Source organism: Oryx dammah, unplaced genomic scaffold, assembly GCF_014754425.2.
Source record: "Oryx dammah isolate SB20612 unplaced genomic scaffold, SCBI_Odam_1.1 HiC_scaffold_24, whole genome shotgun sequence".
NCBI lineage: Eukaryota > Metazoa > Chordata > Mammalia > Artiodactyla > Bovidae > Oryx > Oryx dammah.
In genome coordinates, this window is record NW_024070208.1 from 36,644,232 (window position 1) to 36,667,612 (window position 23,381).

The 23,381-nt window shown below is 39.5% G+C and overlaps 1 long non-coding RNA gene across 1 annotated transcript; it reads right to left on the reverse strand.

Annotated features, from left to right (window-relative positions):
• Nucleotides 1–6,275: 6,275 nt before the first annotated feature.
• On the reverse strand, nucleotides 6,276–16,840 carry LOC120882989. Its single transcript, XR_005725635.1, has 3 exons — nucleotides 16,386–16,840; nucleotides 7,070–7,077; nucleotides 6,276–6,288 (listed from the first exon to the last, which is right to left on the reverse strand). It is a non-coding gene; the product is annotated as an uncharacterized LOC120882989 (long non-coding RNA).
• Between the last annotated feature and the right edge of the window lie 6,541 nt (nucleotides 16,841–23,381).

Sequence of the window (23,381 nt, forward strand, 5' to 3'; positions counted from 1 at the left end):
CAGACTATTGCCATGTTTTAAGGCCATCAGGATAGCAAAATCTAACCGTGAGGGGTAATATTTGTAGAAGCACAATGAGCTTTGTCTACATGTACCATAATCATAAATATAGCACATTTAAATTACCAAAGTAACAAAAGATTTTAAAAACAAATATAAATCACTGAAAGGCAAAGAAATTCTTAATCTGCCATCAAAAGTTGCATTGTAAGAAAACTTTATTCTCTTAACTTAGAGAATAGACTAAATTCCAGTCTGGTACCAGCTTACCAGATAACAAACAAACAAACAAAATTTGTTTATCAATTAACCTTAGAAAAGTCTTTTCCATAAATCTTGAAGTAGCAGTATTCTTGCAAAGGCATCAGAGTGAAACTATAGAAGGCATGTTTAAAATCTGATTAAATTGCAGTTGACAAGGTAACCTGGTCATTGCTGTGACTTGTAACACTTTAACATGATAACTAGAATTATAACTGACAACAGTTTACCAGGTCAGATCAGATTTTCATGAATTTTACATAATTTCCAGGATATCTATATTAGTAACATTCAACCATACATTATAACCTGAGAAGATTCATCACTTCTTCTGACAATACTTCCCATGTAATTTAACATGTCAAATGAACTCAGGTTGCTTAGTATCTCTCTTTGGGATGTCTCAGGGGCCCTCTGAAGCATCCCAAAGTTAGCTACAAGTTAAGTTATTTAGGAAGGTTTGTCGATAAATATCAAAAGGGTTTATAACAGGTAGGATCAGATAAGTCACTGTGAAACAACAGTTATCCACTTAGCCGAAGTTAACAAAAGATTTCAAAGGTAAACATAGAACAGAACACTTCAGAGGGAAAGATATTTAAAATCCATTATCAAAGGCAGTTCAACATCTCAAGAAAACTTGTATTATGCACAAAACAATTTTCTAGGGGTCCACTTTCCATAAAACCTCCTTATTCCTTTCTGTACCCATTCTTTTGTTCTCCTATCCTGAAACAGCCACCTGTAAGTCAGAACTACTTCTTCTGCAATTTCATTTCTCATACCTTTGTATTAACAAGACTTACATCTTACTTTCCTTAAGCAACCAAGAACTGACCTTTATGCTAGCATTCTATAGACTGGTGAACATAAACACCAGTGATAATTTCTAGAAAAAACATTGGCTTTTGTATAGAGAACATCTCAGGATGGCACCAAACACTATTCATTAGTAGTATAAATCTCTTTAGTTTCTGTGCAAGAGGAAGGTAGTGTTAAGCAGTGACTGTTTTAGAATGTTATTTATATGGAAATGACCTAGATATTCAATACATTTTCAGTACTTAGTTTAGCACAGCGATAGAAATTCAGGTTACCAAAATCTGGAGAGACTATTTTAGATGGACATTTCTAAGTATAATTATTTTTAATAGTTTATCTAAAAGCTCATATCACATTTATATTTTTTAGGAGTTTTTATTATTATTATTTTTTTTCTAAAGGCACTTTCCTTGTTGACAAACTTGTAACAGATATAACAATATAGCAATATTTAACTTATAATAAACCTAGGCACTATGAAAACTTTATGCTTAATGTTAACGAATCTTAGACATGTCTATATTAGATTAGCAAACATTAATACTAGATATTTAATATTGACTGTTTTCTAGTTCACGTGAATCTGAAATTCATTTAGGTTAATTTTTTCTTGAATTTAGAAATGTTTGATTTGTAAGTGCTTACTTTTCTTTAGGCCAATTAAATAATAACTCATTTACAAATTCAGCAATATTATAAAAAAAACAGAAGACACACACTGAGACATATATAAATCCAGAAAGACAGACAGTGATCTCCTAGTTTTTCACCTTAGATTCAAAGTATCTCTTTGACCGCCCCCCTCCTTTATTTTTTGGCTTGAAGTTCTCATTTGCCCAAGGCTGAGGTCTCAGGCAAAGTGGGGAGTGTATTGCAAGCCCATGGAAAGGGTTAACTTCAAGCTTTGCCCTAGGCAGGCCTTTTTAACAAGCTAGATGTTTTCAGTTGCATATGCTAAAATAACCAGTTTGCATTTTCCAAGGGAAAAAAAAATTTTTCCTTTTGACCAATTTTGTTTGAAGTCTAAAGAATATCATGGCTATCCTGCATCAAAAAGTCATCTCTCCTTTCTGTAGTGATAGTTTTATGCCAAAATTATAGACCAAATAGTGCTCAAATTGATTCTGATATCAGGGGCAGATCAGCTGATAAAAAGTTTGGATTGTCCCTCTGGTGGGAAGTGAAACCTTTTCTCCATTAGAAGAATTTGAAGGGTTAAGGGAATTTGCAGGAGTAGGGGAAGCTTGGACCATCCTACATGTACCATAATATTAATGATGCTTATTTACTTTACCAAAGTAACAAAAGATTTAAAAAATGAATATACATCACTGAGAGACAAAGAAATTAATAATCTGTTATTGAAAGCTGCATTCTAAGAAAAGTTTGTTTTCTTCACTTAGAGAATAGACTAAATTCCAGTCTGGTACTGTTAGGACCAAACTGAAGCCAGGACAGGCACAAAGGGGCAGGCTAGGCCTGAAAAAAAAGCTGAGGCTCTGGGAACTCCCACAGGCAGTGTAGCTCGACCAATCAAAAAAAAAAAAAAAAAAAAATCCCCGTAGCCCCCGCCCGCGCCAGACCCGAGCCAATCCAGATAGAGATGCGAGGTTTAAAAGTCCCGCGTGCGTGTATGGTTTAACCAATCAGCTATGCTGTTACAGAAACAAAGAACTGTCTATATAAAAGTATATGTGATTCAGAGCTCAGGGCCTTTGTCCGATTCCACTGTGCTGGATGAAACCTGGGCCCTGGCTCAAGCTGGTAATAAACCCCTTTATGCTTTTGCATTGCTGTGGACGTCTTATTCTCTCAGTTTTGGGGACTCGGACTCTGGGCATAACAGTACCAACTAATCAGATAGCAAAGAAACAAAATTTGCTTATCAGTTTGTTGGGGCCCATGTGAGAAAGCAGGAGAGACACCATCTTGAAGCCTGTCATCCATCTTAAAGACAGGATGTGAACTGGGCCTGAACCCTGCCCAAGAGTGAGGAAACTGTTGCTAATGAAAATCAGGTCTCCTAGAGACTTCCCTCCCTCCAAATGGCAAACAGAGAATGTAGTTGAGGTCAGGCTGCCCCTGTTAGATTAACTATGGAGACATACCCCCTTGATGTATAATCATGGTTCCCCCTCTTTAACCTTAATTGTTTGTCCTCCTAGCACCTACTTGTTGTAAAACTCAATCATACACAATAAAGAGGATGCTAACATGTAACCAGTCACATAGTAGGGGGCATAAAACTGGGCCTCTTGTTGCAGGAAGGAGGACCCCTTCCAGGGCCCGAAAGTGGGCTCTTGTCTAACACTCGGAAGTGAATTGTCCGAGGAGACACATATGCTGACAAAGCAAGAGATTTTATTGGGAGAGGGCACCCAGGTGGAAAGCAGTAGGGTAAGGGAACCCAGGAGAACTGCTCTGCCATGTAGCTTGCAGTGTCAGGTTTTATGGTGATGGGATTAGTTTCTAATCATTCTAATTCAGAGTCTTTCCTGGTGGTGCATGCATCGCTCAGCCAAGATGGATGCTAGCTAGAGGGATTCTGGGAAGTGGATGGACACGTGGTGTCTCCTTTAGACCTTTCCCGAACTCTTCTGGTTGGTGGTGGCTTATTAAACAACTCATGCAAATAGTTACTATGGTGCCTGGCCAGGGTGGGTGGTTTCAATCAGTGTGCTTCCCCTAACACTCTCAGAAACATCAGGGTCCTTTTTGGGAACAGATTCCCCTTGGACCCGCTGGCATAACAAACTGTACTCCACTGTCTTGACTGTCCTCTGAGATGTGTTTTGTAACTCCAGATTCCACAACAGGTTAACCTTAAAAAGTCTTTTCCATAAAACTTGCATATTCATGCAAAGGCATCAGAGTGAAACCACAAAAGGCATGTTTAAAATCTGATTAAATTACAATTGACAAGGTAACCTGGTCATTGCTGTGACTTGTAACACTTTAACATGATAACTAAAATTATAACTGACAGCATTTTACCAGGTCATATCAGATTTTCATGAATTTCACCTAATTTCTAGGATATCTATATTCGTAACATCAATCATACAATATAACTTGAGAAGATTCATCACCCCTTCCAACAACACTTCCCCTGTAATTTCACATGTCAAATGAACTCAGGTTGCTTAATCTCTCTCTTTGGGATGTCCTAGGGGCCCACTGAAGCATCCAAAGTTAGCTAGAAGTCAACTATTTTGGAAGGTTTGTTGATAAATATCAAAAGGGTTTATAATAGTCAGGTAGGATCAGATAAGTCACTGTGAAACAATACTTACCACTTAGCCAAAGTTAACAAAAGATTTCAAAGGTAAACATAGAACAGATCTTAAGTTTCTTTACCTCTTAAGTAAAGTTAAAATCCATTATCAAAGGCAGTTCAACATCTCCAGAAAACTTGTATTAGGCCCAAAACTCTTTTCTGGGGGTCCACTTTCCATAAAACCTCTTTATCCCTTTCTGAACCCATTCCTTTGCTTCTCCCATCCTGAAACTGCCACCTGTAAGTCAGAACTACTTCTTTTTCCCTTCATAAAATGCAATTTCATTCCTCATACCTTCTGTAATAACAAGACATACATCCTATTTTCCTTAAGTAACCAAGAACTGACCTTCATATTAGCATTCTATAGATTGGTGAACATATGTACCAGTGAATATATCTTAAAAAATTTTTCTGCTTTCTTATAGAGAACATCTCAGGATGACACCAGACACTATTCATGAATAGTCGAAAATCTCTAGTTTCTGTGTAAGAGAAAGGCCCTGTCAAATAGTGAATATTTCAGAACTTATTTCATTTGGAAATGACCTAGCTATTCAATACACTGTTTAGCACAATGATAGAAAATCAGGTAACCAAAATCTGGAGAGACTATTGTAAGTTCAGTTCAGTTCAATTCACTTCAGTTGCTCAGTCGTGTCTGACTCTCTTTGCGACCCCATGGACTGCAGCCTGCCAGGCTTCCCTGTCCATCACCAATTCCTGGAGCTTGCTCAAACTCATGTCTGTTGAGTCAGTGATGCCATCCAACCATCTCATTCTCTGTCATCCCCTTCTCCTCCTGCCTTCAATCAAGACTATTATAAACAGGCATTTCTAAAGTATAATTATTTTTAATAGTTTATTTAAAAGCTCATATCATATTTACATTTTTTAGGAGCTTTTTTTTAGGTACTTTCCTTGTTAAACTTGTAACAGATATAACAATATAGCAATATTTAACTTATAATAAACCTAGGCACAATGAAAACTTTAAGCTTATGTTAATGACTCTTAGACATGTCTATATTAGAGTAGCAAACATTAATACTAGATATTTAATATTGACTATTTCCCAGTTCACACGAATCTGAAATTCATTTAGGTCAATTTTTTTGTGTATTTAGAACTGTTTGATTTGTAAGTGCTTCCTTTTCTTTAGGCCAATTAAATAACTCACAACTTCAGCAATATTATCAAAAAAACAGAAAACACACACTGAGACATACATAATTCCAGACAGATCGACAGACAGAGATTTCCTAGTTTTCTGCCTGAGATTTAAAATATCTCTTTGACCCTCCCTTTTTTTTTCCTCTGCTAGAAGTTCTCATTTGCTCAAGGCTGAGGTCTCAGGCATATGGGGCAGTGAATTTCAAGATCAAGGAAAGGGTTAACCTCAAGCTTTGCCCTAGGCATTCTTCTTTAACAAGCTAGTTGTTTTCAACTGCATACGCAAAAAGAACTAGCTTTGCAGTTTCAAAAAAAAAATCATTTTAACCAATTTTCTCTGGAGTCTAAAGAATATCTTGGCCATCCTGAGTCAAAAAGTCATCTTTTCTTTCTGTAGTACTAGTTTTATTCCGAAATTATAGACCAAATAGTGCTAAAATTGACTTGGATATCAGGGGCAGGTCATCTGATAAAAATCTTGGATTGTCCCCCTTGTGGGAAGTGAGACCTTTTTCCCATCAAAAAAATCTGAAGGGTTAAGGGAATTTGCAGAAGTAGGGGAAGCTTTTTCCATCCTACATGTAGGATAATCTTAAATAATGCTTATTTATTTACCAAAATTACAAAAGATTTTAGAAACAAATATAAATCACTGAAAGGCAAAGAAATTCATGATCTGGTATTGAAAAGCTGCATTCTAAGAAAACTTTGTTCTTTTAACCTAGAGAGTAGACTGAATTCCAGTCTTGTAGCAGCTTACCAGATAACAAACAAACAAAAATTTATCAGTTAACTTTAAAAAAGTCTTTTTTATAAATCTTGAAGTAGCAGTATTCTTGCAAAGGCATCAGAGTGAAACCATAGAAGGCATGCTTAAAATCTGATTAAATTGCAATTGACAAGGTAACCTGGTCATTGCTGTGACTTGTAACACTTTAACATGATAACTAGAATTATAACTGACAGCATTTTACCAGGTCATATCAGATTTTCATGAATTTCACCTAATTTCTAGGATATCTATATTTGTAATATCAATCATACAATATAACTTGAGAAGATTCATCACTTCTTCTAACAATACTTCCCATGTAATTTAACATGTCAAATGAACCCAGGTCGCTTAATATCTCTTCTTGGGATGTCTCAGGGGCCCTTTGAAGTCAAGTTATTTAGGAAGTTTTATTGATAAATATCAAAAGGGTTTATAAAAGGTAGGATCAGATAAGTCACTGTGAAGCAATAGTTATCCACTTAGCCGAAGTTAACAAAAGATTTCAAAGGTAAACATAGAACAGATCACTTAGGTAAAGAAACTTAAAATTCATTATCAAAGGGAGTTCAATATCTCAAGCAAACGTATATTATGCACAAAACCCTTTTCTCTGTGCCCACTTTCCATAAAACCTCTTTATCCCTTTCTATACCCATTCCTTTGTTTTCCCATCCTAAAACAGCCACCAGTAAGTCAGAACTGCTTCTTTTTCCCTTCATAAAATGCAGTTTCATTCCTCATACCTTCTGTAATAACAAAACACATCCTACTTTCCTTAAGCAATCAAGAACTGATTTTTATATTAGCATTCTATAGATTGGTATATGTACATATTGGTACGTATACATATGTACTAGTGATAGTTTCTAAAAAAACATTTGCTTTCTTATTCTGGAAAATCCCATGGACGGAGGAGCCTGGTGGGCTGCAGTCCACAGGGTCGCGAAGAGTGGGACATGACTGACCGACTTCACTTTCACTTTTCACATTCATGCATTGGAGAAGGAAATGGCAACCCACTCCAGTGTTCTTGCCTGAAGAATCCCAGGGAGGGCAGAGCCTGGGGGTAACTTAGCAGCAGCAGCAGCAGAGAACATCTCAGGATGGCACCAAACACTATTCATTAATAGTATAAAATCTCTATAGTTTCTGTCTAAGGAAGGTAGTGTTAAGTAGTGAATGTTTCAGAACCTTGTTCTATTGGGAAATGACCTAGCTATTCAATAAACTTTCATCACTTAGTTTAGCACAATGATAGAAATACAGGTTATCAAAATCTGGAGAGACAATTTTAGACAGACATTTCTGAAGTATAATTATTTTTAATAGTTTATCTAAAAGTTCATATTGCATTTACATTTTTTAGGAATTGTTTTTTTGAGGTGCTTTCCTTGTTGACAAACTTGTAACAGATTATTTAACTTATAATAAACCTAGGCACAATGAAAATATTATGCTTAATGTTAATAACCATTACATGTGTATATTAGATTAGTAAACAAACATTAATGCTAGATATTTAATATTGACTATTTCCCAGTTCATGTGAATCTGAAATTCATTTAGGTTATTTTTTTCTTTTATTTAGAAATGTTTGATTTGTAAGCACTTACTTTTCTTTATGGGCTTCCCTTGTGGCTCAGCTGGTAAACAATCCATCTGCAATGCTGGAGACCTGGGTTCTATCCCTGGGCTGGGAAGACCCCTGGAGAAGGGCAAGGCTACCCACTCCAGTATTCTGGCCTGGAGAATTCCATGGACCGTATAGTCCATGGGGTCACAAAGAGTCGGACACGACTGAGTGACTTTCACTTCACTTCACTTTTCTTTATGCCAATTAAATAAGGTCTCATGTACAACTTCAGCAATATTATCAAAAAACAGAAGACACACACTGAGAAAATCCAGACAGAGAGACAGACAGACAGAGATCTGCTAGTTTTCTGCCTGAGATTTAAAAATATCTCTTTGACTCCCTCCACCCCACCCCCCGCCCCGCCGCCTTTTTTTTTTTTTTTTGGCTTGCAGTTCTCATTTGCTTGAGACTGAAGTCTCAGGCAAAGTGGGCAGTATTTTTCAAGCCATGGAAAGGGTTAACTTCAAGCTTTCCCCTAGGTAGGCCTTTTTATTGCATATGCATAAAAAAAAACAGCTTTATAGTTTCCAAGAAAAAAAATTATTTTAACCAATTTTCTCTGGTTTTGTAGAATATCATGGCCATCCTACGGACAAGTCATGTCCTTTCTGTAGCCAGTTTTATCCCTAAATTATAGACCAAATTGGAGAAGGAAATGGCAACCCACTCCAGTGTTCTTGCCTGGAGAATCCCAGGGACGGGGGAGCCTGGTGAGCCGCCGTCTATGGGGTCGCAGAGAGTCGGACACGACTGAAGCGACTTAGCAGCAGCAGCAGCAGCAGCATAGACCAAATTGTGTTCACACTGACTCTTATATCAGGGGCAGATCAGCTGATAAAAAGCTTGGATTGTCTTGGTGTGGTGGATTTGCTAGTCATTGGCTGTGTTTCACCAGGCAGTGAGGCGCCCCCATCCCCCACCCGGCGCCTCTCTGGTAAGTCGGCGTATGGGCGGAGTGCACGTGACCTGGACATTGGCTGTAGTTCACCTGGGTGAACCAGCGGCCCTCACTCTCCGAAGTGGGCGTAGGAGCAGAATGCACCTGCCTCGCGCCTTGGCTGCCTTTCAACCGGACGCACCAGCGAGCCCCACGGCCTCCCCAGAACTGGGGGTAGGGCGGAGCGAACATGGCCTGTGTCAGGGGCGGAGCTCACCTGGGTGCGCTTGAGCGCCTCCTCCGAGCTCCTAGGCAGTGGGTCCCAGGAGAGCTCTCAGTGGTGTCAATTGCGGCTGGGAACGCCCATTTCGTGGGCTCCTGGATCCCCATGGATTGGCATCCAGTGAGCGAAGCGGAGGGGTGAGGGCCACAGGTAACTGGGGCTCAGTGGCGCGGGGTGGAGCAGGAAACCATGTATTAATGCCCTCTCTGTTGGCCCAGTCTCGGAGCCCCCTAACCTGGCGGTCGCAGAAAGGCTTCGCCTTTGGGGTAAAGGCTTTGAGAACAGTTCCAAGCCTTTACCCCTTCGCATAAACTCAGTCCCACGCAGTTTTCCCAGCCAGCCTAGTGCTCCCAGGGAGGTCCCCAGGAAGTCCAGGGGATTTATCCTGCCTGGTTATTTCACCTGCTGGGACCCTGCAACCTCTACTCTAGCCGGCTGGCTCAGCCTTGCTTCGGGCACTTTTGCAGCCCAGGGAGCCCTTGACCATCTGCTGGGATGGGACAGAGAAGGGTTTCCGAATTGCACCCTAGAAACAGTTGGGTGCATGGATTTAAAAACCTGGTGGCCTCCCAGGCAGAAAAGAAGGGCAGCTTGCTGCCCTTTCTTGGTGGAATCTGTGGCTGTCCTGCCGAGAGAGGCCTTTCCATGGGGACCCTGTGCAATGAGTTTGGTGTCTTGGAACTGAATAATTAGAACGTGTAAAAATTTTAAATTATGTGGTGCTTTAATTAAAACATCACAAAACCCTAGACCCTCTAAGTTTTTTGCAAATTGAGGTCTAAAAATTTAAGGCCTATTTTCCTTCCACTGTGGTATTCTATGAAGAAATGTGCATTTTTTTTTAGAAAAGAGTCAGGAAAGTGACAGAGAAGGCAATGGCACCCCACTCCAGTACTTTTGCCTGGAAAATCCCAGGGACGAAGGAGCCTGGTGGGCTACCGTCTATGGGGTCGCACAGAGTCGGACACAACTGAAGCGACTTAGCATCAGAAAAGTGAAGGAAACAGAAAACCCAGAGGTGACCCTGTAGTTTGGCAAAGGCCTTAGGAGGTCACTTGTAAATGCTGCTGGCTGTCGGGAGGCAGTCTCTTCCTGTGGCTGATGGGCACAGAGCTCTGCAGGCTTGTCTTTTGCATGAATGTTCTTGTTTGTGGAAATCCAGCTCGGAGCCATCTCCTAATGTGTAAGAATTTCCTGGACTAGACCCCTAGGCAAATCCCACAGGGCCAGGGGTTCCTTCCTTCTTTGTATTTGTCTGTTTGACTGAAAACCGGCAATGACATATTTTTATTTAAATCTGGTCTATCATCCAGGCCTCCTCCTCAATAGGCTTGGGTTCCAGGAATGAATTATAGTCAGTTATCCATGTTTTTACAGATGAGGAAACTGAGACCTAAAGAGGGTGGAGGACTGTCCAAGGGAGAATGAGATATCCTTCCAGGAATCCTGGCTCCTGGGTTTCTAATGAGCTTCCTATACGGCATGGTCATTAATTGGCAAGTGTTGACATTGAGGATAAACTATTGGTGGAAATGTAAAAGGCTTTTTTAAAGAATGTGCCTTACCAGCTGTGCATTTTATGGAGTATTTTCTTTGTGTTCCCCAACCCTGGGAAAGTGCTGGGCACAGGGCAGATACTTCATCATTTTTATTGAATAAGCTCAATTTCACATAATTTTATCCTTAGTGTCAGCAACACTATGAGATATATTAGAACAGTAGTCTTCACAGTTGGTACTTCACAGATTAGTAGAGAAAGAATAGTTTTTATTAGGAAGGCTGTAACAGAATTGCTAAGTTTTAAGTTTATCCCACAAGGATATTTTTAAAAAATGAAATAAATCTATCATCACCAAGGCTATTGGGAGGTTTGTTGAAGACCCCATGCAAGGGAGATTCTATCTCTTGGGACAGCCCTGCTTCAGCATCTCCCTAAACCAGGAACCTGGGACAGCTGAGTACACTTGAAGTTCCTTGCCTGACCTTGGGGGCTTTTGTGAAAGACAATTTTTTGACGGACAGTGGTGGGGGAAGGTTTCGGGATGATTCAAGTGCAGTCCATTTATTGTGTACTCTGTTTCTATTTCTATGGTCTTCCCTGGTGGCTCAGTCTGTAGAGTCTGCCTGCAGTGTGGGAGACCTGGCTTCAATCCCTGGGTCGGGAAGATCTCCTGGAGAAAGAACAACCCACTGCAGTATTCTTGCCTGAAGAATTCAATGGACTGAGGAGCCTGGTGGGCTACAGTCCATAGAGTCACAAAGAGTTGGACATGACTGAGTGACAAACATTTCTATTATTATTACATCATCTCCACCTCAGATAATCAGGCATTAGATCCTAGATTTTGAGGGCCCCTGCTTTAGTTTCCTCTTTCATCTTCTACACAGTTCCAGCCTGCTTTCTCTTCCTCTTCCACCTACAGAACTACCTGCTGGGCTTCTCTGAAGGTGACTATGAGTCTCCTTCCCTCGCTTCCTTTCCTCTGAGTCCCTTCTCTTAGCTGGGTTTCCCTGATCTCCACTTAGGCACTTCTGCCCCCTGTGGTGCTAGTGGTAGAGAACCTGCCTGCCAATGCAGGGGTTCGATCCCTGGGTTGGGAAGATCCCCTGGAGATGGGCACAGCAACCCACTCCAGTATTCTTGCCTGGAAAATTCCCATGGACAGAGGAGCCTGGAGGGTTATGATCCATAGGGTTGCAAATAGTTAGACATGACTGAAGCGACTTAGCACAGCATACCAGAGGACCTTTGACTGCAGACTCATGTGATTGATTTGGCTCTTTGGAGTCCCTTTTCATTCCACGTGTATGTTAGGGTCAGCCTGTGGTATTTCTTCCTAAAGGCCTTTTGTAATTCATATCGAATCTTCATTTCAGATTGAAGATGCATTACATAGTATTGCCATCTTAAGTCTTTCCATCGCTATGGAATATCTATACATGTATTTAGGATATTTTTCAGCAATCGTGATAATTTCCAGTGTGTCAGCCTTGTCATCCTCATTACCTCAATGGCAAAGTACTTTATTAATATGGACATTATTGAAAGGGAATTGTTTTTTAAATTCCTTTTCAGATTATTATTTGCTAGTCTATATAAATAAAACTGTAATCATTTATTTTTATCAATTTGGACAGCTTGATAGTTGTCTTTACTTTCTCATATATTTACTATGTCTCACCCCTAGTCTCAGTCATTTCTTCAAAGAACTTTTTTTTAACATTAAATTATTTTTGGCTATGCTGGGTCTTGTTGCTGCATGCAGGGTTTGTCTAGTTGCAGTGAGCAGAGGCTACTCTGCTCACTCTCTAGTTGCTGTGCCATGGCTTCTCATTGGAATGCTTTCTCTTGTTGCAGAACTTGGGCTCTGGAGCATGCAGGCTTCAATAGTTGTACGAGGGCTTAGTTGCCCCTGTGTATGTGGAATCTTCTAGGACCAGGGACTGAACCCGTGTTCCCTGCATTGGTAGGCAGATTCTTTACCACTGATCACCAGGGAAGCTTCCTGTTCCCTTTTATTAGAGAATGATATTAAAAACATACATGTAGGAGCTTAATATGCTCAGCTGACAATACATGGAAATATATACATATATTCCAGCTTACCTTTGAACATATTCAGCTAAAGGTAATTTGTGATGATGTCTCCAACCTGAACCACCATGACACGGATATTATAACCTTTCCTTATTTGCTGTAGCATTTTTGGACAATTTGAGTACAGATTCTTTGTCAGATATGCATTTAAAAAATTTATTTTTGGCTGTGTTGGGTCTTCGTGTGTGGGCTCTTCTCTAGTTCTGGCGATCATGGGCATAACTAGTAGTATGAGGGCTTCTCACTGAAGTAGCTTCTCTTGTGTCCCTAGGATTTCTGAGGCAAGAATATTGGAGGGGGTGCCATTTCCTTCTCTACAAGGTAGCATTTTGAAGATATTTTCTCCTTGATTGTGGTTTTGATGAAGGAAGGGGGAACCTTTCCAGGGCTTGAGAGTGGGTTCTTGTCTGACACTTGGAAACGAATTGTCTGAGGAGAGGAGTGCTGCCCAAGCAAGAGACTTTATTGGGAAGAGTTGCCGGGGCAGAGGGCAGGAGGTTGAAGGAAACCGAGAGAACTGCTCTGCCACAGGCTTACAGTCTCAGGTTTTATGGTCATTGGGTTAGTTTCTGGTTTGTCTCTTGCCAGTCATTCTGAATTGGGATCCTTCCTGGGGGCATATGCATCACTCAGTTGAGATGGATTCCAGCAAGGAGAATCCTGGGAAGTTGGTAGGACCTATGGACTGGAGTCTCCCATCTCCTTTTGACTTCTCCAGAATTCTTCTGGTTGGTGGTAGCTTGTTAGTTCCTTGTTCCTTACCAGGACTTCCTTTTGTAAGAAGACTGCTGCAAGTGTATTCTCTGGTGCCTGGCAAGGGCAGGTGGTCAGTGGTTCCTTTAACAGTTTGTCTTTTGGTTTTCTTGAATAAGGTCCTTCATAGAGTGAATGTATAAAATTTTAAAAGTCAATGTTTTGAATAATTTATATTAATAATTTGATAAGTTGGCTTTTTTGTTGTGTGTTAGAACTCACCACCAGACCAAAGGTCATGTAGATATTTTGTTGTTTTCTAAATTTTTAAATAGTTTTTAAAATTGAATTATGGTGCTAGTTGCAAAGTTTGTGTTTATGTTCATTTCATTCCATGTGTTTTTTTTTTAAGTTATTTATTTTTAGTTGATTGATGATTGCTTTACAATATTGGTTTGATTTGTCATACATCAACATGAATTAACCATACATGTACATATGTCCCCTCCCTCTTGAATCTCCCTCCCACCCCCCACCCATTCCCACCTCTCTAGGTTATTACAGAGTCCCAGTTTGAGTTCCCTGAGCCATATAGCAAATTCGACTGGCTGTCTATTTACAAATGTTGGTGCATATGCATCCATGCTGCTCTCTCCATTCATCTCACTCTATTCATCTTGTCCCCTACTCTTGTCCGTAAGTCTGTTCTCTATGTCTGCATCTCCATTGTTGCTATGTGAACAGATACATCAGTACCATCCTTCTAGATTCCATATATATGCTTTAATATATGATATTTGGTTTTCTCTTTCTGACTTACTTCACTGTTTGATAGGCTCTGTGTTCATCCACTTCATTAGAACTGACTCAAATGTGTTTTTTTTGAAGTTTTATTTTTTATTTTTTTAATATAAGTTTATTTATTGTAATTGGAGGTTAATTACTTTACAATATTGTATTGATTTTGCCATACATCAACATGAATCAAATGAGTTTTATGGCTGCATTCCATATAGTCTTTAATTGTTCCTTAGCCATGTTTTGAGAAGGGTCATGGTGATATTTGACTCCATTTCAGTTTGGGCTTCCAGTCTTCGTGTATACAGCAGAGCTGCATTCTGGATAAGACCTCTGGGGTTTGTGAGCGTGGTGCTGCCTGGTCTTCTCTGGTGGCCCACAGGGGGCACCAAACCCACCTCTGACCCACGGGGCACCGCCACCTTTTGCCTTCAGACTAGGCGACAGCTGGCAGGAGCTTTGTTTCCTCAGGACCATCAGGGCGTAGGCTTGTGGATAATGGGACTGTGTCCAGACTGAGAGGAGCAGGGTTGCCTCAGAACCCACTAGCAAGGAGGCGCGGCAAGAGGGAAAAATGAGGATGAAGTAGACGTTTCCTGTGTCCAGCTGAGTGATGACTGGAGGTCCATCTCAGAGGACTCTGGAGGGAAAGAGCTCCATGTGCAAAATGGTGGGTTTTTAGTTAGATTTCTATTAGATGATCTAGAGGATGATCACTGATGTTCTTTAGTGTTGGTGGCCAGTTTTCCTGTCACTGTTTCTTGAGAGGACTGTCCTTTCCTCTTTGCATATTCTTGGCTTGATTTTCATGAACTGACCACATACATGTGCATTTATTCCTGGGCTCTATTCTTTCCTCTAGTCCATGTGTCTGTGTTTGTACAGATTCCTCACTGTTGTGGTTACTCCAGCTCTGTGATGTAGTTTGAAGTCCAAGAGGAAGATAGCTCCAGGTGTGTTCTTTCTCAGTCTTTTTTTGCTATTTAAGGTCCTTTTCAATATTAGCAGACTAATATTAGGAATATTTATATTTCTATGAAAAATGTCATTGAATATTATTTTGTGATTACAGTCAATGTATTTTTTGATGGCTTTGGTTGGAATGGACATTTTAATTACTCATTGTTCCAGTGCCTGAGCATGGAATATTTTTCTGTTCATTTGTGTTTCCTTTGATTTCTTTATCAGTGCTTTCTAGTTTTCTGACTACTGGTTTTTTATGTCCTTGGTTAAGTTTGTGGCTAGATGTTTAATTCTTTTTGATGCAGTTATAAATAGGATTTTCTTATTTTTTGTTTTTGATTGTTGTTAGTGTATAGCAACACAACTGATTTTTGTATATTGATCGGGATTGTAAATTGTAGTATTTTGTATGATTGTAAATTGATCCTAAATTATTCAACTTTACTGAATGTAGTCTAACAACTTTTTGTGAAATTACGTGGAAAATTTTATTTGTAAAATTTGTTTCTCCTGCAATAGGTCATCCAGCGGACCCAATATGTGGTTACTAATAGACTTCCCACAGTGCTTCTTTATTCCATGTGAACTCCTACAAGGGCAGTGAGCATCACAACTTCCCTTGAACTTGATCTTGGTAAGTCTTGGCCTCTATAAGAAAGTTTCATGCTTGTCTGATCTGATTTTCTTTTGTGGTATTGACATTGTTGTTTTGAAAAATAATTTACTTTCCAGTACTTTAAAATGTACAGAAAATTCTTAGTAATGGTAAAAAGTACTAATTTGCCACATCATCTGAAATACTCTATGTGTTTTATCCAAAATGGGTGCAGTCTCCTGCAGAACCAGCACATAACCTCTAAAATCAGGAAATCATATGGTTTCACATTATAATGTAATCCACAGCCCCACTTCCACTTTCAACAATTTTCCAATTGTATGAATATATCTTTTTTTCCCATCCCCACCTTTTTTTTCCTTTTTTTTTTAGAGTGTTACTGAGATCTTCAGTTATTTGGACAAATTTGATGGATTTAAAGCAGACATGGTGAATGTGGGATCTGGGTGGCCTTTTCTATATGGATTTTTTTCATTAAAGATGGTTTTATTCATGTTGTAACATGTATCAATACTACATTCTTTTTTTCCCATAGTAATTAAAAATAAATAACATACCATTTACCATTTACATATTTGTAAGTATACAGTATTGTAGTATGAACTACCTTTACTTGTTTTGCAAACCAGTTTAATAATGTCTACCTTGTGCGTGCTTTGGAGAAACTCAGGAAACTGAGTCAGTGACTGAAATGGCCCAAGATATCACCTTAGATACCATCTTCATTTGAAAACAAAACAGGGACTTCCTGGTGGTCCAGTGGCTAAGACTTTGCACTCCCAAAGAAGGAGGCCCAGGATCAATCCTTGACTAGGGAACTACATCCGCCATGCCACAACTAAGAGTTTGCATGCTGTAGCTAAATATCTGGCTTGCTTCAAGGAAGGTCAACCTGGTGCAGCCAAATAAAAAAAAAACAAATATATATTAAAAAAAATATAAACAAAGGAAAGGGAGGGTATGGTTGTGCAGATTTACATCTTAGCTTTCCCTATCGATAAAAAAAGAGTTTCATAAGACTATCATCCATCTGTCTTGGTATGTAGAGAGAATTCCTTTGAAATGAGATTTCTCTTGTCAATGTGATTCATGAAAGAGCCATCTTGACTTGGGTTTCAGAGATGATCATGTGTCCTCTTAGAAAAAAAAGGTTAATTAGGTCCAAATATTCTCATGCAGAGACAGGTATATTTTGGGGTAGCATTTGCTCCCTTTCGCTTTGGATGTATCCAATTTGCTTACACAGTCATCTACTGAAGACATCATTTGAAAGTTTTTAGCTATTACAAGTAGAGCTGCTGTGTATAATTGTGTGATAGTGTTGTTTAGACCCTTTTTCAAAGCTGTTTTATAAACACTAGATGTGTAGTGTTCAGTTCTCAGGTGAGCCTTGTTTAGCTGTGGAAAAATCCAGCTAAGTTGCTCCGTGACATGTGGGATCTTCCTGGGTAAGGGATTGAACCTGAGTCTCTTGCATTGTCAGCTTCTTTAGCACTGAGCCACCAGGGGCTTTTTTTTTTCTAGTTCACTGATATGCTTATTTACTATCTGTATGTTTTCTTTGGCCAGGTGCTCAGATTTATACATTTTTAATGAGGTAGGTTGTTCCAGATTTTTTTGGTATAGTTGGAGTACAATCCTTTATCAGATATGTATTTTGTAAATATATTTTTCTGTGGTTTGTGTTTAGGTTTTGTGAATAAGGTTTTTCACAGAGTTTAAATTTCTAATTTTTTAAAGTTCATGTTATAAATTTTATATTCTTTTCTGGATAGATTTTAGTTTTCTTTTTTGTTAAAATTCATAAGCAAAACTGAGGTGCTGTAGATAAAGTTTTAAGCAAAGCTGAGGTAATGTAGATACAGTTTTGTATTTTGTGTATTGAGAAGTTTGAGTGAAGTTGGTGTAAGTTGTAAAATTATGTCTACATTCATTTGATTGCATATGGTTTCCAATTATTTGTATAATTGGTTTTGGAGACGTCATGGGAAGTCAGTTTCCCCAAGGGAAACTGGGTCCATGAAACATCAGCTCTCTTTGACCCCTGGGAATCACTTTCTGCTTTTTCTAGCTTTTAGTTTAACTTGTTTGGATATCTCATACTAGTCGAATCACAGAACGTTTGTCCTTTTTGGTCTGGTTTGTTTCTCTTAACATAATGACCAAAAGGTTCGTCCACGTTGTAGCATTGTCAGAATTACTGACTTTTGGAAGGAAAGTTATGACCAGCCTAGACCGCATATTAAAAAGCAGAGACATTACTTTGCCAACAAAGGTCCGTCTAGTCAAGGCTATGGTTTTTCCTGTGGTCATGTATGGATGTGAGAGTTGGACTGTGAAGACAGCTGAGCACCGAAGAATTGATGCTTTTGAACTGTGGTGTTGGAGAAGACTCTTGAGAGTCCCTTGGACTGCAAGGAGATCCAACCAGTCCATTCTAAAGGAGATCAGCCCTGGGTGTTCTTTGGAAGGAATGATGCTAAAGCTGAAACTCCAGTACTTTGGCCACCTCATGCGAAGAGTTGACTCATTGGAAAAGACTGTGATGCTGGGAGGGATTGGGGGCAGGAGGAGAAGGGGACGACAGAGGATGAGATGGCTGGATGGCATCACCGACTCGATGGATATGAGTTTGAAAGAACTCCTGGAGTTGGTGATGGACAGGGAGGCCTGCTGCTGCTGCTAAGTCACTTCAGTCGTGTCCAACTCTGTGTGACCCCATAGACGGCAGCCCACCAGGCTCCCCTGTCCCTGGGATTCTCCGGGCAAGAACACTGGAGGCCTGGCGTGCTGCAATTCATGGGTCACAAAGAGTCGGACATGACTGAGCGACTGAACTGAACTGAACTGAACTGAAAGGCCTAATCATATTCCATTGTGTGTATACCACAGTTTGTTTATGAAATTGTATGTTCACGGACACTCGGATTGCTTCTGTTTGTTGGCCAGTGTGAATAATGCTGTTGTGAATATGAGTGTAGAAATATGCATTTTTTTCAGCCCCTTTCCCCAAAGCTTTTGAGTACATAACATGAATTAGAATTGAAATATCATACATTAATTCCATGTGTTACTTTTGGAGTAATTTCTGCAATGTCTTGCACAGTGGCAGCACCATTTCTGTTTATTTTTTGTATGGTAGAATACTGTTCAAGCTTTTGAATATACCCTGTTTCGCATATTCATTCACCCACCGATGGACACTTGAATGGGTTCTGCCTTTGGGCTATTGTGATAATGTTCTTACGAATAGTTGTGTACCACCTTTTGTTTGAATTATTAACAAATACATAATACTATATATGAAAGAAACTACAAGGACCCACTGTATAGTATAGAAAACTGTATTGAATATCTTATGATAATGTATAATAGAACAGAATCTCAAAAGGAATATATGAAAAAACATAATAGCAATGGTAATTATTGTGCCAACACTAAGAGTTATCATAGCACTATTCAGTGTGTATACATGAGACTAAAATGTTCACATCAGTAAGTATATTTCACTGATCAATCATATAAAAATAACTAGAGAATGCAAACAGAGAATAAATAAACTTCCTGACATTACGCATCACCATTTATGCACTGTTACTACCTGTAACATTCATTGTATAAGTGCTGGACTAAGAATTTACATTAGTGTAAACCAAGAGATTGCAAAGGTGTAAGGAAGTATAATTTATTTAATTCCTTAATGAAAGATTATAGAACTCGACGTATATGAAGTGAATGAAAATCAAACAGTTTAATTGAGCCACATTCTTACTAGAGTGATGAGCTTTCACCCCACTCAATGTTAGTTCACAGTTAAAACCTGCAGTCATCTGGCTTCAGTGTCTGTTTCCTGCCATCCAGAAAGAAAAGGTGAGGAAGTCCTGACAAATTTGATGCTATTTTTCTTATTTTGATTTGTATTTTATCGCAGAGCTTGGCAAAAAGAGGGCCTAACCTGTTTTTAGAGTTCCATTCGAAGGCTTGCTCTGGCACGTTACATATGTTGACAAACTGCTGATTATTTTCAACAAAGGACAATGATCTGCACTTCACTATTTGTTGCTTGAGCTGGAATTGTAGGCATCTCTTTACGTCCATTACTTCATGCTGAAGTAGGCATAACCTGAAGCAGTACCATAAGATGAACACATTTATAATGTAGCCATTGCATCCCATGAATTTGTAATAATTTTTCAGTTATACCCATCATCATTGGAGGAATTGACTTGTCCCAGTAATAACTGGAGTACCCAGTATAACAATTCCTTGACTAAATAATATGCCTATGAGAACTTCTTCCAGTGTTCTTTCTCCTATTTTGGTCATGAAGAGTAGAAGCTGATGGCAGTGGTTTTGAAATGTATATCGATTCCTAGGTGGCACAGTTGGTAAATAATCTGCCTACCAGTGCAGGAGATGGAAGTGATGTGGGTTTGATCCCTGGGTCGGGAACATAACAATTCATACACTAGTCTTATGTCAACAAATTTTATACTCATGAATTTTTTTCTTCTGTATACAGAAAAACAAATGCTATTCAAGGACAGTTAAAGAACCCTAATGTTGAAGATCAAATCTGTATTGTGAGTAATGCTTAGAAACTTGTGAGTTGAAACATAGTTTTATGCCTATCATCCTTGTAGTTCCCTCAGTGAAGTATTTTGAGAAAAGCTCTTCATTCATGGTATAGATTCATGAAGAAGCTAAATAGCATTAATCCTTTATGTTGACACCTGGGAATTTAAATCTCCTGTGAATCATATGTGACAACTACATACACCATTATGATTTATTAGGATGATATCAATATTTTTAATCCTATTATATTTCAACTAAAAATATCAATATATAATTGTACATGAAGTCAAGACATAAAATCAGTGCAAATACAAAAATATTCCATCCTTTGAGAAAGGGAGCAAAAAATCTATGTGCTTTGCCTATTGCATTTTTATGTATTAGATCCTTAAGTATTTATTCACCACAACCAACTGAATGATTAACAAATGTTTCAGAGAAGAAAGGATCATTTCTCTTTAAAGATGAGTAGTTCAACTCTTCTCCAAGCAAATACTGGATGGTAATAACTATAAAGGACAAAGTTGATTATTCATATTTATATTACGCATTCATTAGCTTGACACATGTACTAAATTTGTCTATTACCACCTTTTTATCCTTTAAATATCCACTAGTGAAAGTGAAAGTGGCTCAGTTGTGTCTGACTCTCTGCAACTCTTTCCGACTCTTTGCGACTCACTATACAGCCCATGGAATTCTCTAGGCCAGAATACTGGAGTGGGTAGCCGTTCCTTTCTCCAGGGGATCTTCCCAACCCAGGGATCAAACCCAGGTCTCCCGCATTGCAGGCGGATTCTTTACCAGCTGAGCCACAAGGGAAGCCCAAGAATACTGGAGTGGGTAGCCTATCCCTTCACCAGGGTATCTTCCTGACCCAGGAATCAAACCAGGGTCTTCTGCATTGCAGGCGGATTCTTTACCAGCTGAGCTATTAGGGCTTCCCTGGTGCCTCAGTTGGTAAAGAATATCTGCATCAGTTCAGTTCAGTTCAGTTGCTCACTCGTGTCTGACCCTTTGCAACCCCATGAATTGCAGCACGCCAGGCCTCCCTGTCCATCACTAACTCCAGGAGTTCACTCAGACTCACGTCCATCGAGTCAGTGATGCCATCCAGCCATCTCATCCTCTGTCGTCCCCTTCTCCTCCTGTCCCCAATCCCTCCCAGCATCAGAGTCTTTTCCAATGAGTCAACTCTTCGCATGAGGTGGCCAAAGTACTGGAGTTTCAGCTTTAGCATCATTCCTTCCAAAGAAATCCCAGGGCTGATCTCCTTCAGAATGGACTGGTTGGATCTCCTTGCAGTCCAAGGGACTCTCAAGAGTCTTCTCCAACACCACAGTTCAAAAGCATCAATTCTTCAGCGCTCAGCCTTCTTCAGAATCCAACTCTCACATCCATACATGACCACAGGAAAAACCATAGCCTTGACTAGATGGACCTTAGTCGGCAAAGTAATGTCTCTGCTTTTGAATATACTATCTAGGTTGGTCATAACTTTTCTTCCAAGCAGTGTTTTTTAATTTCATGGCTGCAATCACAATTTGCAGTGATTTTGGAGCCCCCCAAAATAAAGTCTGACACTGTTTCCACTGTTTCCCCATCCATTTCCCATGAAGTGATGGGACCGGATGCCATGATCTTCGTTTTCTGAATGTTGAGCTTTAAGCCAACTTTTTCACTCTCCACTTTCACTTTCATGAAGAGGCTTTTTAGTTCCTCTTCACTTTCTGCCATAAGGGTGGTGTCATCTGCATATCTGAGGTTATTGATATTTCTCCTGGCAATCTTGACTCCAGGTTGTGTTTCTTGCAGTCCAGCGTTTCTCATGATGTACTCTGCATATAAGTTAAATAAGCAGGGTGACAATATACAGCCTTGACGTACTCCTTTTCCTATTTGGAACCAGTCTGTTGTTCCATGTCCAGTTCTAAATGTTGCTTCCTGACCTGCATACAGATTTCTCAAGAGGCAGGTCAGGTGGTCTGGTATTCCCATCTCTTTCAGAATTTTCCACAGTTTATTGTGATCCACACAGTCAAAGGCTTTGGCATAGTCAAAAAAGCAGAAATAGATGTTTTTCTGGAACTCTCTTCCTTTTTCCATGATCCAGCGGATGTTGACAATTGGATCTCTGGTTCCTCTGCCTTTTCTAAAACCAGCTTGAACATCAGGAAGTTCATGGTTCACGTATTGCTGAAGCCTGGCTTGGAGAATTTTGGGCATTACTTTACTAGCATGTGAGATGAGTGCAATTGTGCGGTAGTTTGAACATTCTTTGGCATTGCCTTTCTTTGGGATTAGAATGAAAGCTGACCTTTTCCAGTCCTCTGGCCACTGCTGAGTTTTCCAAATTTGCTGGCATATTGAGTGCAGCACTTTCACAGCATCGTCTTTCAGGATTTTAAATAGCTCAACTGGAATTCCATCACCTCCACTAGCTTTGTTCATAGTAATGCTTTCTAAGGTCCACTTGACTTCACATTCCAGGATGTCTGGCTCTAGATGAGTGATCACACCACTGTGATTATCTGGGTCATGAAGATCTTTTTTGTACAGTTCTTCTGTGTATTCTTGCCACCTCTTCTTAATATTTTCTGCTTCTGTTAGGTCCATACCATTTCGGTCCTTTACTGAGCCCATCTTTGCATGAAATATTCCCTTGGTATCTCTAATTTTCTTGAAGAGATCTCTAGTCTTTCCCATTCTTTTGTTTTCTTCTATTTCTTTGCATTGATCGCTGAAGAAGGCTTTCTTATCTCTTCTTGCTATTCTTTGGAACTCTGCATTTAGATGCTTATATTTTTCCTTTTCTCTTTTGTTTTTTGCCTCTCTTCTTTTCACAGCTATTTGTAAGCCCTCCCCAGACAGCCATTTTGCTTTTTTTCGTTTCTTTTCCATGGGGATGCTCTTGATCCCCGTCTCCTGTACAATGTCACAAACCTCATTCCATAGTTCATCAGGCACTCTATCTATCAGATCTAGGCCCTTAAATCTATTTCTCACTTCCACTGTATAATCATAAGGGATT